Here is a 17,294-nt window from a genome sequence, read left to right on the forward strand (position 1 = left end):
AAAAGAGGATTTAGTTAGTTACGTCAATAGGCTATGAGCATTAAGAAGGATGTCCAGTGCTCTTATGTAGTACTTTGGTTTTTTTCATTGATCTTGATATAATGTTACAAGAGAATAAAGGAATGCATTTTATATATAGACTAGTTATTCAAAAGAAGGCCAAAGAGGAGCCAGGGAGGAACATGTGTTTGGAACCAAAACTAATATGTACTCCTGATATATCCAAATATTGTCAAGATAAAGAAGGAGAACTCTGGGTTCTTCCCCACTTTGGCTAAGTACACATACAAAATTTACATGGAGAAATTCTTTAGACAAATAATCCATTTCATGCCTAATTATATACAGAAATCAATAAATGAACTACTAGACATTATAACTCAGAAAAAAATCATGTGAATTGGTGAGAATATGCCATAGAGTAAAGATCTACATTTATCCAATGCTGCACAAGTGAGGTATGTTATAAGCAATCAGCAAGTTTTTAGGTTTATGGATAGGGAGTATGTAGACACATATTTATGATAGATAAAGGTTTGTAGTCTCACACTGCTATTCACTGTATTATTTAAAAATAAAAATGAAGTGAGTCAATAAAGAGTGACATTCTTGGGCAATGAAGAGATTATTAAATGACCAAAGTTTATATTAATAATTAACACTGAAAAACTAACTTCTGTTAAAGAAAACTTTTTGAAAGTCTACATTTTCACCAAGTGAACATACTACAGATGATTTAATCATTATCTAGTACTGCAGATCTTGGCTTTTACACACTTTGTGGGTAAGGACAGAACAGAGTGATGTAAGTGATAGAGTTTATGTTCTTGGGTTGGGAGGTTAGTTTATGGGTGTCACTTAAATTTTTCAAAGTAATAAATGGGTATATTAATCAATAAAACCACCAGCGTAGGCCAGAATTGGGGTTTATGACGGAAAATTTTTTAATTCTCTTAAAATTCAATAAAAAAGATGCAGGTGTTTCCTTCATTTCCAGGGATGAAACCTTGTGTTTTAGTTTTGCAGTGCATTTCAAGCACTGCTCGACTGATAAAGATTCAGGCTATTAATTTTTGACAGAGGAGCACACTGGAAGATGGACACAATTGTTCTAGTTGTGGAGTGAGATTATGGATCCCTTAGTTTTTCATTGCATTGTCTTTAAATAGAAAGGGCCAAGCTAGTGGACTAATGGGACTGATATGATGCAAGAGTGCTAGTTAATTTATATGTGCAAAAAGCAAATATGTAAGTATATTGCAAAAAATGTTGTCTGTTAGCACAATGGGAAGTGGGCATATATAGACAGTTCTTAGTGATAGTCAAGGATGTTGTTCTTGGGGTTTTTGATTCGTGAGGATGGATTATATTATTATTAGTGAGTCATTATATAAGGGAATAAACAATACATAAGAAAGGAAGAAAAAGATATTCAATATAGACTAATGATGAATATTCTGAGATGTGTGAGTCAAGGATTTTGATGAAGCTTTGTAACTTTAAGATTCATTAGAAAAAAGAAATCTTATTTCCTTAGTGGAAAAGGGACTTACAGCAAAAGTCAGGAGTAATCAAAGATGTGGTTCTTGAGCTTTATTTCTTAATGTCTGTGAAATATATCCTAAGTAAAGCAATGCAAGAATAAATGAAGAAGTGTAAATGAATGATGATCAATGATCCAAGCCAGCAGTGAGCAAGGATTATTAATATATTATTTCCTGAAGCACTAATCATAACCTGAATAGATCAGGTCTTACTTAACTGTTTTCCATATAGGATATATTCTATTACAAGAATCCTTGTTGCTTTTGGATTGGTGTTGGGTAGTTGGTTGTTAGGTTATTTAGAAAAGGAACAAACCATTCACATTAAAAATAATTGTTTAAATAAGTGCCTAATTGAAAGAAGGCCAAACATAGATAAGTATTGACAATGTTAGTATATATGATCAAATCACTGTTTACTGTCTATTATTTAAAACAAAACAAGAAAGGATCTAACAAGTTGTCTGTGGAGAATGAGTGTCTGACCAGAAACTAGTGTTAGTCACTATTCTCTTTCAGGGTCCTGGCTTGAATTCATTTTGAATTTGTTGTTAAAAGTGAATAAATGAATGAGTTCATATTTTGGTCAGTTATTTAGAAGAAGGTAGTACATGAGTTGGTGAGGAACAGGTGTCATGAAACAAAGGTAATGATAAACTATTTTCAATGAAAAAGGAATTCTTGTCTTATCAAATTATTCTTGGAGTATTTAAATAAGAGAAAAATAAGAGTCAATGAAAAATTAAGGTAAATATTACACCATTTTTTCACAGCCTACTCTTAGCAATGCATAAATGTAGTCCTTTGGAAAAGATGAATGAGGCTGTGAACTGTGTGGTTAGGGAGTATATAGATCAATAGAATACCAGTTACATTAATTATTCTTGTGTTAGGTGCTGGATTTAACAGCATTTGCTATAGTAATTAAAAATTAAGCAGTAAACAAGTCAATATATAAAAAAATCTGTAACAAGAATGTGATAGGATCCAAGGTTTATGATTAATCTAGTACCTCATGACTCCAGTTTGTTTAAAAAAGTTAAATTTATCCTATTACATTCTCTATAAAAATATGGATCTTATATCACAGAATGAAAGCACTGTAGCTGATTTAATTGTTCAATAGTCTTAAGAGTTTAATTTTTACCTCTGGGGAGGGTATTGCGGAACTTCCCCGTAGCTCATATGGAAAAGAGTCTGCTTGCAATGCGGGATACCTGGGTTTGATCCCCAGGTCGGGAAGATCCGCTGGAGAAGGGAATGGCAACCTGCTCCAGCATTCTTGCCTGGGAATTCCCATGGGCAGAGGAGCCTGGCAGGCTGCATACACAGCTCACGGGGTCGCCAAGAGTCAGACACGGCTGAGTGGCACAAGTTATCGAGACTTTGGTAGACGACCGTGGTCTCGATGCATGTCCTTGGGTAAGGAGGTTTGTTCATCCTGACATTATGTCAAAGGAAAAGAACTAAATACAGAAAATCAAAGAATGCCACGTGCTGCGTTCTCCCACTCAGCGTGTCCGACTCTGCGACCCTGTCGACGACAGCGCCTCTGTCATGGGATTTTCCCAGCACGAGTGCTGGAGTGGCTTGCCATTTCCTCCTCCAGGGGCTCTTCCTGAACCAGGGATTGAACCCGTGTCTCCTGCATCATAGGGAGATTCTTTGCTGCAGAGCCACTGGGGAAGACCAAAGGATGCCATGCAGGGTCAAAGGTGGTGGTTAGCCAAGTTTTACGAGTAATCTGAGGTCCATTAAAAATGATGGAGAACTTTTATTCATCTTCAGTGTTTTTATTATTATATTTTATTTTATACCATGGTTAATTTAAACCTTTCATCAGTGATAAAGAGCTAGGTCATAACTCCTTGAAAGGGGAGTAGATAGGATGAGAGAATATAGTATCAATGTCCTCATTGTGAGATATGACACTTGGTGGTTGGTCATTGTATGTATCAGTTTTTTTCATTGTGTAACAAGTTACCCTACAACTGAGCAACTGAAAGCAACAGTAAAGATTTGCTATGCATCACATCTTATGTGGGGCAGGAATCTAGAGAGGATAGCGGGCAGTTTTGGTTTAGAGTCTTTTGTGAGGTTGCAGTCAAGATGTCAGGTAGGATTGCAGATACGTGAAAGCTTGGGCTGGAGGATTTGCCTCCATGAATCACTCAGAAAGCTAGAAAGTTTGTGCTGGTCGTTGGCAGGGGGACCACAGTCCCTTCATACGTGGACCTCTCCTTAGGACTGCTTGAGTGTCCTTGCAACATGACAGCCGAGTTCCCCACGAGCAATCAGTACAAGAGAAAGGGAGGCGGAAAGGTCAATGTATGTATAATTAAGATTCAGAGGTCATACACTGTCTGCCTGTCAAGTATTCTGTTGGGTATAGAGGCCGGGCATGATTTAGTATGGGAGGAGACTGCAAGGCCACGGGTACTAGGAACCAGGAATCCTTGGTGCCATCTTGGAGGCTGGCTACCATATGTACCATCCTTAAAACATGGAAAAATTAAGTGAAAGGAGGAGAGGCATAGTAGATAAAGTGTAAATATGGGATTGACATGAAGCAAGTAAGCTGATAATCTCAGTGTATAATGTAATCTGCTGCAAAAAAGATGTAGAATCTTAGTTTTGTGAAAAATAACCCTATAGATAGACCTTAGTAATACTCTAGGATATTGTTTTTAGGGTTTTTTGAATTTTACACATTGACTTTATTATTATTAGTGACTTAATTAGGGGATCAGTAAACAAAGGTTTGCATGAATAGAAAGGTGCAGAGTTTGAACCAATGCATAGCTGAGGTGTATGTGAATAAATGATTTGGTTAAACCCTGTTTAACCAAATTCTGAGGTCAGAGACCTAGTTAATGCCTGTGCAGCAGAAGTTAATGCTCAGGATTTTGTTCTCAAGCTATTAATAATCATAGGTCTGGATGGGATAGCTATAAGTGAATTAATAAATGAGAAAGTATATCTATATAGAAGACAAGGAAAGCCATATGTGGTCCAGTTATGAGTGTTTAATGTATTTTTGCTATTAATACATTTCTAAAGTGCTCAATTCCAATATAAATCTATTTGGATAAATAGCATACATAGATAAATACCTGGAAATCAATGTTCTGCATTATTTGAGAAGCGCTGACTGCTTATTGAAAATAAGAAAATATCTAATTGGTTATGTCTGGTAGTAATGAATACATGAACAGCTCTTAATACCATTCAGATTTCTGATCCAGTCTCTATGTTCAAGGTTACTGATGATATTATGAGTGAACATAGAAGCCCATTTATCTTTCAACCAAGTATTTTGAAGAAGGTGAAGTGGGATTTCTCAGCCTTGAATTATTGAAATTTTGGGTTGGATGTTTCATAGATGTGGGAGACTCTCGTGTACACTGTAGAGTATTTGGTAACTGCACTGACTTCTGCTAACTAGATGCCACTAGGTGGAACCCCCTCTCCCAGTGTGACAACCAAAACTGTTTCAACATTGGCCAACACCCTCTGGGGACAGTTTGGCCCCTGTTGGGAACGGTTTGGCCCCTGTTGAGGACGGTTTGGCCCCTGTTGGGGACAGTTTGGCCACTGAGGACGGTTTGGCCCCTGAGGAACATGTGTTAAAAAACAATGTGACTCACTTGTCTTATTGTTCCTTATTGATATTCAGATGAAGAAAAAAAGCAACTAGGCTCTTCCCACTTTATCTCAGATTCACGTGTATAGTTGCATCTAATTGTATTGCAATTTGAGTTGTTCATGGATAGATCACAGTGTGTTTTCTCTGGAAAAGTAAATTGAAGTTTAACTTATTCATGAGTGCAAGAGTAAATGAATAAATAAACAGTGACTAGATAAACAAATATATAATGGAGGGTCTAGCATATACTATTGGTGAAAATGTGCCATGAGGAAGTATTTAAATGAATCCCATCCTGCACAAGTGACATCTACTATTAGGAAAAATGCTCTAGATTCTTTTTTTAAAAACATATTTTATTGAGTTATAGATTATTTATAATATTGTGTTAATTTCTGCTGTCCATCACAGTGATTCAGTTACATCTGAATATCTATATACAAAAATATACATATATATTCTTTTCCATTATAGTTTATACATTGATAGATTCTTACCATGTTGGGAGACAGTACACTGTGGGATTCTTTTAATCACCATTTCATATTCTTGTGTTGAGTTCTAGACAAGTCAATAAATAATATGCTAGCTGTTCTGGGCCCTTTGATTAAAATGTGTCATGAATCAAAGTTTATGATTGATCTATTACAGGCTTACTAATACTCCTTGAAAAATATAAATTGTAGACTCAGATTCTTTCTAAAATCGACTATTAACTCCACACAAAGGATTCACCACACTTGACTTAATTATTCTCCATTGGTGGAAATCTTGGCATCATTTCTGTGAATCAGAGTGCTAAAACAGATCTAAGTAATAGTAGAAGTTCTAGATTTGGTTCATGCTTATTTTAGAAAAGTAAAAAGTTCCATGCCTCAGCCAGTGATAGGAATGTATTGTGAACAAATAAATTAGTTTACTCCAATTCAACCTAAGTGAGGCTGTGAAAGAAAATAAGAGGGAGGACATGTTCATCTGCTTCAGAGTAAATAACCATTTCACTTTACTTTTGCACCATAGCTAATTTAAATTTCCTCAGGCGGCCTTGGTAACCGAGTCTTCAGTGATAGCACCTAGGAAGGTGGTTGAGATTGTCAGGGTTCCAGTTGTGGGGTGGTTCATGATCATTCAGTCTACTATATTTAATGTGGGGCAAATTAAATGAAAAGGAGTAAGCATGGATCAACCATGACTACAGAATTTCCAAGAAATGAGGAAGCTAATAAATCCATGTGTGTGACACTGAGATTTGTATGTTGGTCTTGGCAGTTTCAGAAATCTTAATTTTGAGATTTTTCTGTGTTGACTTTCTTATTGTTAGTGAATCAGTGAATAATTCAGTCAATAAAGATGCAAATGAATGAAGGAGTGGAATGCTAAGCCAAGACGAACGATGAGTATCATGTGGTATCTGAATCTAGAATTTTACTTTACTAAGCTTTATAGCTCCAAGATCTATTAGAAAAAGAAAATTACCCCATTAACTCTGTGGGACATGATCATATAGCAGAAGTGAAGAAGTGTCAGTTTTTGTTCTTGGTCTGTTGAGGTTCTTGAGTATAGATTATATTTTAAGTAAATCAGTATGTGAATAAAGTATGTAAATGAATGAAGACAAGGAAGGTGCTGAAAAGACCAGTTATGAGAGTACATAATTAAATAAGGAATAAGACTAATACCATTTGGAAGTGCTGAGTTCCAATAAAATTAAATAGATCAAAGCTCTTGTCCTTTTGAGTAAGAAGCAGAAAAGACAATTTCATGTAAGAGTCAATGTTGCGTTTGATGAAGAGCAGATTTTTTTGTTTCTGTTATTTTTTACATGTTGCTCCCTTTTCCAAAAGGCTTTATTTTTTAAGAGCAGTCTTAGGTTCATGGCATAATTAAGGAAAATGTACAGGGGTTTCCCACAGTTGCCCTGGCTCTACATGTATATCACCTCTCCTATTATCAACATCCCACACCGGAAGGGTACATTTATTACAACTGATGAACCTTCACTGACACATCATTTTTACCCAAAGTCCATCGTCAACTTCAGGGTTCACTGTTGGTTGTAGATTCAGTGGTTTTGGACAAATATATTGGGTTGGTGAAAAAGTTTATGTTTCTCTGTACCATTTTATGGAAACACCCAAAGGAACTTTTTGGCCAACTCAATAAATGACATGTATCTGCCATTATGGTATCATACAGAATATTTCGCTGCCCTAAAAATCCTCTGTGTCGCTTCATTTTTCTCTCCCTTTAACCCCTGGCGACTTCAGCATGTAATAGTGTTGGAATTATACTGTACATAGCCATTTCATATTGTCTTTAAATTTAGTCATACTAAATTTGAGGTTCCTTCATGCCTTTTTATGACTTTGATAGCTCATTTCTTTTTAGTGCTGAATAATCTTCCATTATTTTGATGTAAAACAGTTTATTTATCCATCTACCCACTGAAGGATGTGTTGGCTGCTTCCAAGTTTTGCCGATTATGAATAAAGCTGGTATAAATATCCATGTGGAGGTTCCTGTATGAACATAAAATTTCAGCTCCTTGGGGTAAATACCAAGGAGTGTGGTTTCTAGATAGTGTGGTAAGAATAAATTTAGTTTCATAATAAACTGCCAAATATCTGCTCTGCTAGGTGTGTAGTGGTACTTCATTGCTTTAATTTGCTTTTCCCTCATGACATAATCTGGAGTGTCTTTTCAGATGCTTATTTTCCATCTGTTTATCATCTTTGGTGAGATGTCTGTTCAGGTCTTTGATTCATTTTTTAATCAAGTTGTTTGTTTTCGTACTGTTGATTCTAAGGATTCTTTGTATATTTTGGAAACAGGCATTTATTAGACATGTCTTTTGCAAATACTTTTCCCCCAATCTATGGCTTGTGTTTTGTTCTTTTGAAAGTTTCTTTGCAGAACAGAAACTTAATGAATTGCAGCTTATCAGTTATTTCACATAGTGTGTCTTTGGTATTGTATTTAAAAAGTCATTGTCAAACAAAAGACCAGCTAGATTTTCTTTTATGTCTTATTCTAGCGGTTTTATTGTTTTTTATTTTTATTTAGGTCTGTAATCCATTTTGAGATAATTTTCGGGATGGGTGTAAGATCTGTGTCTAGATTTCTTTCTTCTTCTTCTTCTTTTTTTAAATGTGAACATCTAGTTGTTCCAGCACCACTTATTGAAAAGATTATCTTTGTTCCATTGTATTTCCTTCGATCCTTTGTCAAGGATCAGTTGCCCATATTTTTGTGGGCCTTCCTTCTGGGCTCCCTTCTGTTCCATGGATCACTTTATGAGTTCTTTGACCAGTACCACACTGTCTTGATTATTGTAGCTTTATAGTACATCTTGAAGTCAGGTGATGTCAGTCCTCCAACTTTGCTCTTCAATATTGTGTTCACTATCCTGTTTTTTATGCCTGTTCATATAAACTTTAGGATCACTGTGTTTACAACCACAAAACACCTGCTAGAACTTTAATCTGCACTGCCTTGAATCTGTGGATCAAGCTGGAAAGAGCTGACATATAGACAGTATTAACTCTGCCTACCCATGAGCATGGAGTATCTTTACATTTATTTAGTTCTTTGATTATTTTCATCTGAGTTTTGTAGATTTCTTCATATAATTTTTGTACATATTTTGTCAGATTTATATGTATTTCATTTTTTGGTTGTCAATTTAATTTTAAATTCCACTTGTTCATTGCTATTATATACGAAAGTGACTTTTATTTACCTTGTATCCTACAGCCATGCTATAGTTGCTTGTGAGTTCTTGTTAGTCCTTTTGTATTTTCTACACAGATAACCATGTCATCTGTTAACAAAGACAGTTTTATTTCATCTTTCACTAATGGTATACTTTTTGTTTCTTCTTCTCTTGTTAATGTTAGCTATAACTTCTCATACAATATTGAAAAGAAGTGTTGAGAGAGAACATCCTTGCTTTGATACTGATATTAGTGGGAAAGTTTCAAATTTTTCATTAGTTATGATATTAGCCATAGGTATTTTTTTTGACAGGTCAAAAGTGGATTTATTCAGATTCAGAGAGAAGCAGAATCCACAGACAGTATGGGCCATTGCAGAGGGTGATTAAGGCCTAGCTTTAGGTATTTTTTTCATAGATATTCATTGTCAAATTGAGGATGTTCCTTTCTGTTTCTAGTTTGTTGAGAGTTTTTTTTTCCCTCATGAATATTGTATTTTATCAGATACCTTTTCTGTTTCTATTGATATAATCATGTGGGTATTCTTTTGATCAACACCCTTTTGACGTGATGTGCACGATGAGATAATATCTAGTGGATCATCCTTTATTTCTTTTTATACATTATTGGATTCATTTGCTCATATTTTTTTGAAGAATTTTGCACCTATGTTCATTAGAGATACTGTTCCGTAGTGTTTTTGTTTTTGTTTTGTATTAGATTGCAGTAATGTTGGCTTCATAGAATGGGATAGGAAATTTTTCTCAACTTTTATCTTCTAAAAGAGATTTTAGGAGAATTGGTATAATTGTTTTTCCTTGAATATTCTGATAGAACTCACCAGAGAACCCACCTAGGTGTGGTGCTTTCTGATTGGGAAGACTGTCGTTGTTTGGTCATTCAGTCATGTCCGATTCTTTGCGACCCCGTGGAGTGCAGCATGCCCGGCCTCGCTGTCCATCACCATCTCCCAGAGCTTGCTCAGATTCATGTCCATTGAGCCAGTGATGCCATCCAACCATCTTGTCCTCTGTCGTCCCCTTCTTCTCCTGGTCTCCCATCTTTCCCAGAATCAGGGTCTTTTCTAATCAGTTAGTTCTTCGCATCAGGTGGCCAAAGTATTGGAGCTTCAGCTTCAGCATCAGTCCTTCCAATGAATATTCAGGACTGATCTCCTTTAGGATTGACTGATTTGATCTCCTTGCAGTCCAGGGGACTCTCAAGAGGCTTCTCCAGCACCACAGTTCAAAAGCATCAATTCTTTGAGCTCAGCCTTCCTTATAGCCCAACTCTCATACATGACCACTGGAAAAACCATAGCTTGGTCTAGTCAGACCTTTGTTGGCACAGTGATGTCTCTGGTTTTTAATACACTGTCTAGGTTTGTCATAGCTTTTCTTTCAAGGAGCAAGTGTCTTTCAGTTTCATGGCTGCAGTCACTGTCCACAGTGATTTTGGAGCCCAAGAAAATAAAGTCTGTCACTGTTTGCATTGTTTCCCCATCTATTTGCCATGAAGTGGTGGGACCAGATGCCATGATCTTAGTTTTTTGAATGTTTAATTTCAAGCCAGCTTTTTCACTCTCCTCTTTCACCCTCATCAAGAGGCTCTTTAGTTCCTCAACAAACGTCCACACTCTTTTCCACATTTTACATTCCTGCCAATAGTATATGAGGGTTCCCTTTTCTCCACATCCTTGCCAATACTTGTTATTTGTGTTCCTTTTGATGATGGTCATCTGACAAGTGTGAGGTGTTATCTCATGTAGTTTTGTTTTGCATTTGTGAGGCTGAGCATTTTTTCTTGTGCCTGTTGGGTACGTGGGATTTCCTCTTTGGAAAAAAATTAAGTTTTACTGCCCATTAAAAAAATTTTTTTTTATATTGAGCTATATGAGCTCAATGAGCTATATAAGCTATAAGAGTATGTGTTGGATATATACCCCTTATTGGATGTATTTAAATGTACCCAAGTAAAGACTGAAATGTACACAGTTCTGCAAAAATAGCATCCATTAAAATTATCTTTTATTCTGTTAAACTGTTAAAATACAAAGATAGTTTTGATAAATGTCTTTCTTATTCTTCTGTGGTTGTTTTAACAGTGGTTATAACATTATCTGAAAGTCTAATATTGGATTAATTAGAAAGATTTGAAGTTTATAACTACTTACTTCCACATAACTAAAATACATTTAAATTCTAGTTTAATTCTCCTGTTTCCTCTCCAGAACGAACATAGGACAGCACACATTCATTTTCTAACAAGCAAAATCTTGGCAGTTAGCTTTGGGGGTTAAGAATGTAGAGAAAAATAAGTAAGTAAGACTTGAATTTCCTATCCTTGGATAGGGTGGGTTGTACCCAAATACTTAGTGGTATTTCAAAAGCGTCAACATGTGTCTGCAGGAAATAGAAATCTCAAATATGGACCAGTGATGGGAATATGGTATGACTCAAAAGTTATGTTTAGTCTAATTCAGCACAACTGAGGCAATGAAAAGAAGAAATAGTCATTTCATTCATTTTTATAACTATTTTATATTACATTTTGGGGCTTCCCAGGTTGCTAAGGAGGTGAATGAGAGGTGGGTTTGATCCCTGGGTCTGCAAGATCCCCTGGAGGACGAAATGGCAACCTGCTTAGTGACTGAGCACATGCACGTGCGATGTTACATTGTATGTTCCTCCACAAACCATGCTGGTATAACACTGGCTAATAGCTGCGGGGTACCCCGCAAGCCCACGGAAGACTCTGTGTTTGAGAAATGATTAACGGTGGTGACTTCACCACCACACAACCACCACAGCTGTTGAACCCTCTTTAGAACATGGGCAATTAAATAAAAGATGCACCCAAAATGATCAGTGTTGAATATGAATTTTGTATGAATTATGGATATTCACTGATCACACATGTTCTCTGAGGTCCATTATAAAAGGAGATTTTGTTCCTGGAATTTTATGATTGTGTTGTTATTCATGGATCACTTAATAAGTAAATACAGAAAGAAAAACGTGTCTGGATCAATGATGAGTTCCATGGGGTATCTGAAACAGGAGTTTTGATTAAACCCATAAGTGAATCTGAGGTCCATTATAAAGACACGTGGCTAAATTATTCCCCCATGTGGCACAAGAGTGCTTGGCACCTTGTGTTTGTACATTTGTGGTTCTTGGTGATGGATTGTATTTTTATTATAAAGTTGACCCATAAATAAAAAGTGTATCAGTAAATTAAATATATCATGTACCTATTATTAAGGGATATAATAAAACATGGATTATTGTTAAAATCTAGCTGAGACTGTTTACTGTACATTAACAGTAAAGGATCTTACTATTCTGGAAAGGAGTGTGTATATATATGGTTATCTGTATATAACAGTTTTTGCTTTGTGTTGGTACTGCATTGTTGGCTGGTTGTGGTATTAAGGAAATGAAAATGCATTAGCTTATATAAATTCTTATTTAAATAACCACATTTAATTAAGAGACAGAGACCAGTGGTGAGAATGTTTTGTAAGACAACACTTTTAATTAACCCAATCCTTTTCTTCGTTGATTTTTATTAAAACAATGAAAATGAAGCAAGTCTGTTCTCAATGGCAATGGCTATATAGATAGACAAAAATTTTGTTCAGTGCTCTTGTCTAGTGGATATGATCACAGATACTGATACATCTGTGTAAGCGGACGAAGTTATAATTTTATATCTCAATCTTCTTTTGAAACGGTCAGCAAACCACATACCAATTCAGACCCTATGTTTTGGTATCGGGATACTGATGCATCTTATTTTCTGAGTTAGATATTCTAGAAAAATTCTAAGCTCGTCTGCGTTTTGAAATGCATGTTTGAGCCTTTCCGTGGCCCAGTGAATTGATTCTGGGTTGGTGTCTAACCATTTTGAGTTCTCTTTAGAAAGATAAAGGTATGATAATACCTGAATAACACAATAAATCAGTAAGTGAATGAATCCCTAAATCAATATAGTGGTGGATACGTGAGATTATCTCATGAAAAAAATATGTCCAATTCCATAGAAGTAAGTCAAGTAAGGTGATCTTGGCTCTTCCTGTGTAAGTAGGAGGTAAAGTAAGATGTCTCTAATTGCAGTTTGTTGAGCAGTCGAATTCAGTGGAATTCATATTATTTAACAGCCAAACTTATGGAAATGAAAGAGTACCTTTCTTAGGAAAATGATGAGAATATGATATAAAGTAGAGTTTATGATTAATCTAGTCCTCCCTACAAATACCAATTTTAAAAAAGCTAACTCTGTTTTTAGAGTTTTTAATAATAGACTTTTTGTTTCCCTTTATAAAATGAACACCACACGGCTGACTTAATCAGCTTTAATGGTGAAGACCCTGGCTATTACTTCTGGGACTAAGGAGCTTAAAGACTGAAATAAGGAAATATCAGTGTTGGTGTTCTAAGCTCCGATGGGGATTATTAATGGGATCCCACTGAATTATTTCAATAAAATAAATAGTCAAATAGCATGTGAAATTAAGGAATGCCAATTATGAGCCCATGATTGGAATGTGTCATAAATTAACATTTATGATTAATTCAACTCAGCCCCACTAGGGATCATTCATTACTAAAGGGCTGCAAGGAATTTCACATATTTTCAGAGCAGTATTCTATTAACTTCCTACTTAATATTCTGGCCACATTTGCTAAATCCATTTCTTCATTGATTAAGATTCACTTGTTAACTCTTTGAGGCTGGAGTAGTTTGAAAGATGGCAGATGTCGTTTTTGTCAGTTGTGGGCTAAGATCATAGGGCTGTGGCTGTTGATCACCAGCTTTAATATAATGACAAATCAAGTGAAAAAGGAGCAAGTGGGCACTGATCTCAGGGAAGGGACTGATACGAAATAAGTGTGCTGATGGACCCCTGTGTGTAAAAACAGAGCCATATTGTGAAAAGTGGTTGAGTCTATTCACGCTACAGTAACAGGGCCATGAACAGATCTTGGTTGTGTTTAAGCCTTTTGTTCTTAGTTTTGCGTCCCTGCAGGTTATTGATTGTATAATTATTATTTGTGAATCTGTGAATGAATGAATCAGTTCAGGAAGGGATAAGTGGATTAAGAAATAGAAAGTTATGTCTGGATCAGTGATGGCTATTGGTGAAAGTGAATGAATCAAAAACATTAAGTAAGCATTCTGTGTAACTCTGTGGTCAATTCTGCATAGAGAATCAATCAATATGCTTTGTAGAAATTAAGTAGTAGGAGAAGTTAGGAAAAGGCAGTGTAGTTTTTCCTGGGCTTTTGTGGTTCATGGATATGGATTGTATTTTTTATTTTTTTTTTTGGATTGTATTATTTCAAGTGAATCAGTGGATGAATAAAGAAAGAATTGTACATCTGAAATAGGAAGAGAACTGCTCCTGGAACAATTAGTAGAATGGAATAAAATAAGTATTAATATTAATACAATCTTGAAGTAAAATGAGTAGGTTTAATTTGTAGTCCTCTTTCACGTGGAATGTATTAGTATCTGTGGTCAAGAGGCAATGTTTTGAGTTCTGGTACAATGTTTTTTCTTTTCTTTTTTTGAGTAAGAAAAGAAAAGGTGTTTGCCTCAGTCAATAGCCTATAAAGTAACCATAACTTAGAGGCTTTCCTGGTGTCTCAGATGGTGAAGAATCCGCCTGCAATGCAGGAGACCTTGGTTCAATCCCTGGGTCAGGAAGATCCCCTAGAGAAGGGAATGACTACCTACTCCAGTATTCTTGCCTGAAGAATCCCATGGACAGAGGAGCCTGGCGGGCTACAGTGGATAGATTGCAGAGTCCGACGAGACTTGACTTTACTAACCATATACTTAAGAGATGGATATTTGTAATCATTCAGTTCAGTCGCTCAGTCGTGTCCGTCACTTTGCGACCCCATGGACTGCAGTACACCAGGCTTCCCTGTCCATCACCTACAGATCTTAATCTGGGGCTTGGTGGTGGACTTAATAATGTTTAATATATTATTCATAACTAAAACTTCAATACTGGATTAGTAAAAAATTGCATTTGAGCCAAAGTTTATTGTTATCTAGTTCTGCCTGACTAACAATCATTAGGAAAAAAAACCCCAGATCTATTCTAAATCAGCTTTTTTCCTCCCCAGAGTGAACACAGGACAGCTGATTTAATCACTTAATAAAGAATTTTTATCGTGAGCAAGCAGCATAAAGTCTAATATAAGCAAGCCCCTTGGTTCACATTCTTTGTTTGAATAGTCTGTTCATGAGTGTTGGCTGAAGAATTCCAAAGTAATAATTATGTACTACATACATGAACTATATAAAACACCTCCAGTGTGGACCAGTGATGGAGATGGGTCACAGTCCCCAAGTTGTGTTTGAGCTGAATCAGCACTGCTGAGGTCACTTTAGAAGACAGCAGTGATTTCATTTAGTATCATCTTCTCTCTTCTACCACGGTTGCTTTCACCGTTTGCATGTGGGTAGAGGGGCTGATAACTTTGCGGACAGTCTAGAGATGATTGCTGATGGTAGTTTCATGATGTTTTCATGGAACCATCTTTGATGTATGGATGAATTAAATCAGAGAGGGCCACATAGGAAGGAATGCTGTATGTGGGTTTGATGGAAAGCAGGGATTTTTGACCCATCCACATGTGTAGCTTTGACTTCCGTTACAGAAGAAATGTTGTTTTATTAGCTCTATAGGGCAAGAGCCTAAAGTTTAAGAATCTGATTTTTGGAATTTTGTGATTGTGTTTCGTGTGTGTGTGTGTGTGTGTGTGTGTGTGTGTCTCAGAAAATTAATCAATAAATGAAAAGAAATTTCCTAGCAGGGATCAGTGCTGCATCTCATGGGGTTTCTCAGACAAGAACTGTGATTAAGCCCATCTGCAACTCTGAGGTTCATGACAGAGAGTCATCTCATTATTCTCTTTGCGGGAAATGAAACTACAACACCTTCTTCTCAGCTTTTTGGTTGAGGGTGTGACTAGCTTTATTAAAATAAATTTAGCCTATGAATTAAAAATATGTCAGTGATCGCAGAATAAGAGGTATATGCGTCCAACTTTGTAAGGTATGTAATGAAACATTAGTAATTCTGAAAACAGTTTTTTTAGATTCTTAATAGTCAAGGCTCTTGTCATTTTTGTAAGGAGCAGATGGTCATTTGCACACAAAACTGAATGTTTTTGTTTTGTGTGGAGGCATGTTGCCAATCAATCATTTTACTAAGGAAAGAGAAATGCATTTACATAAATAGTTGATTGAATAAACTGGGTAATTGGGAGGGAAAGCATGGAACAATGATGAGACTGTTTTATTCGACCACATTTGTGTTTAATTCAGTCTTTTTATGCAATTTTATGTTGCATACAAACAAGCATTAAAAGAACCAGTTTGCTATTGTTTTGGCTAATGACTTGAAGACAAATGTAAATATTATTTAAGTTCCTTATCCAGTGTGTGGGGGTCACAGATATTGAAGTATAATTATAAGTAATCAAATGTATACATCTGTATCTCTTGTCACTTTTTCAAAAAGTCAGCCAATAGTGCATCAGTGGAAGGCATGCAATTTGATGGAAAGATCCTAATTCATCATGTTTTACACAGCTGTTGTCCATGGGAGAATAAAACATTCTAGGCTTTTCCAATGGTGCACATAGACTTTTGTAAATGATAGTGCTTCAGTTCTGTTTTGATGGTTATTTAAACTTTTTGGAAAAATAAAGGGATGGTCTTATTATTCCATGAACAATTAAATATAGGAATTAGTGAGTGAATTAATAAATTTATTAAGTAGGGTCAAGCTTGGACCATTGGTGAGATTGTGCCATGAGTTGCATCTACCATGGATCCAGTTCCACACAGTTAAAGTTCAGTGAAAAAGATGATCTTAGCCCTTCATGGGTAATATGTAGAGAGACATATTCTTAATAGTTATAGTTATTTTTCTGGTGTTTACTGCTCGATTCAGTGGTATCCATCATATTTTATAAAATATAAGATTGCACAAGTTAATATATATAAAGTAGAACTCTTTCCAAATATTGAAAATAGGATGCAAATCAAGGATTGTGGTTACCTAATTATTGATCATTTTGATATTGTAGATTGATAATTGATAATTACATATTGTACAATTATACAATATTGTACAATATGTACAATAACTACATATTGATAATTGTAGATGGATTCTTTTTAAAATTTGCTTTTAACTGCCCAGAGCAAACATTCTGCCAGATTTGATTATTCACTCATGGTGAAGATCTTGACTTTTACCTCTTAGATAAAGAAAGAAGAGATCAATGTAAGTAGTAAAATTCATGTTCTCTTTGGGGCCTGGTCATGGGTATCCACTGAGACATTTTGAAGGAATAAATGGTT

At 35.8% G+C, this 17,294-nt stretch overlaps 1 long non-coding RNA gene and 1 other non-coding gene across 34 annotated transcripts in view; both read left to right on the top strand.

Moving 5' to 3' along the window:
- LOC136147291 (uncharacterized) overlaps window positions 1–17,294 on the top strand; it is an 83,311-nt gene that overhangs the window by 27,156 nt on the left and 38,861 nt on the right. For 2 of the 33 annotated variants that reach the window (XR_010659146.1, XR_010659147.1), the window contains exon 1: window positions 11,891–17,217. The exons of 30 other annotated variants lie outside the window; for them this stretch is intronic. This is a non-coding gene — a long non-coding RNA (uncharacterized lncRNA). Of the gene's footprint in view, window positions 1–11,881; window positions 17,218–17,294 lie in introns of those variants that run through there. One more of the 33 variants, XR_010659136.1, reaches the window with a different exon arrangement.
- LOC136147678 (small nucleolar RNA SNORD113/SNORD114 family) lies at window positions 11,926–12,000 on the top strand. The gene has a single exon (XR_010659335.1). It is a non-coding gene; the product is annotated as a small nucleolar RNA SNORD113/SNORD114 family (small nucleolar RNA).

This window comes from Muntiacus reevesi, chromosome 15, assembly GCF_963930625.1.
Source record: "Muntiacus reevesi chromosome 15, mMunRee1.1, whole genome shotgun sequence".
In the NCBI taxonomy this organism is placed as follows: Eukaryota; Metazoa; Chordata; class Mammalia; order Artiodactyla; family Cervidae; genus Muntiacus; species Muntiacus reevesi.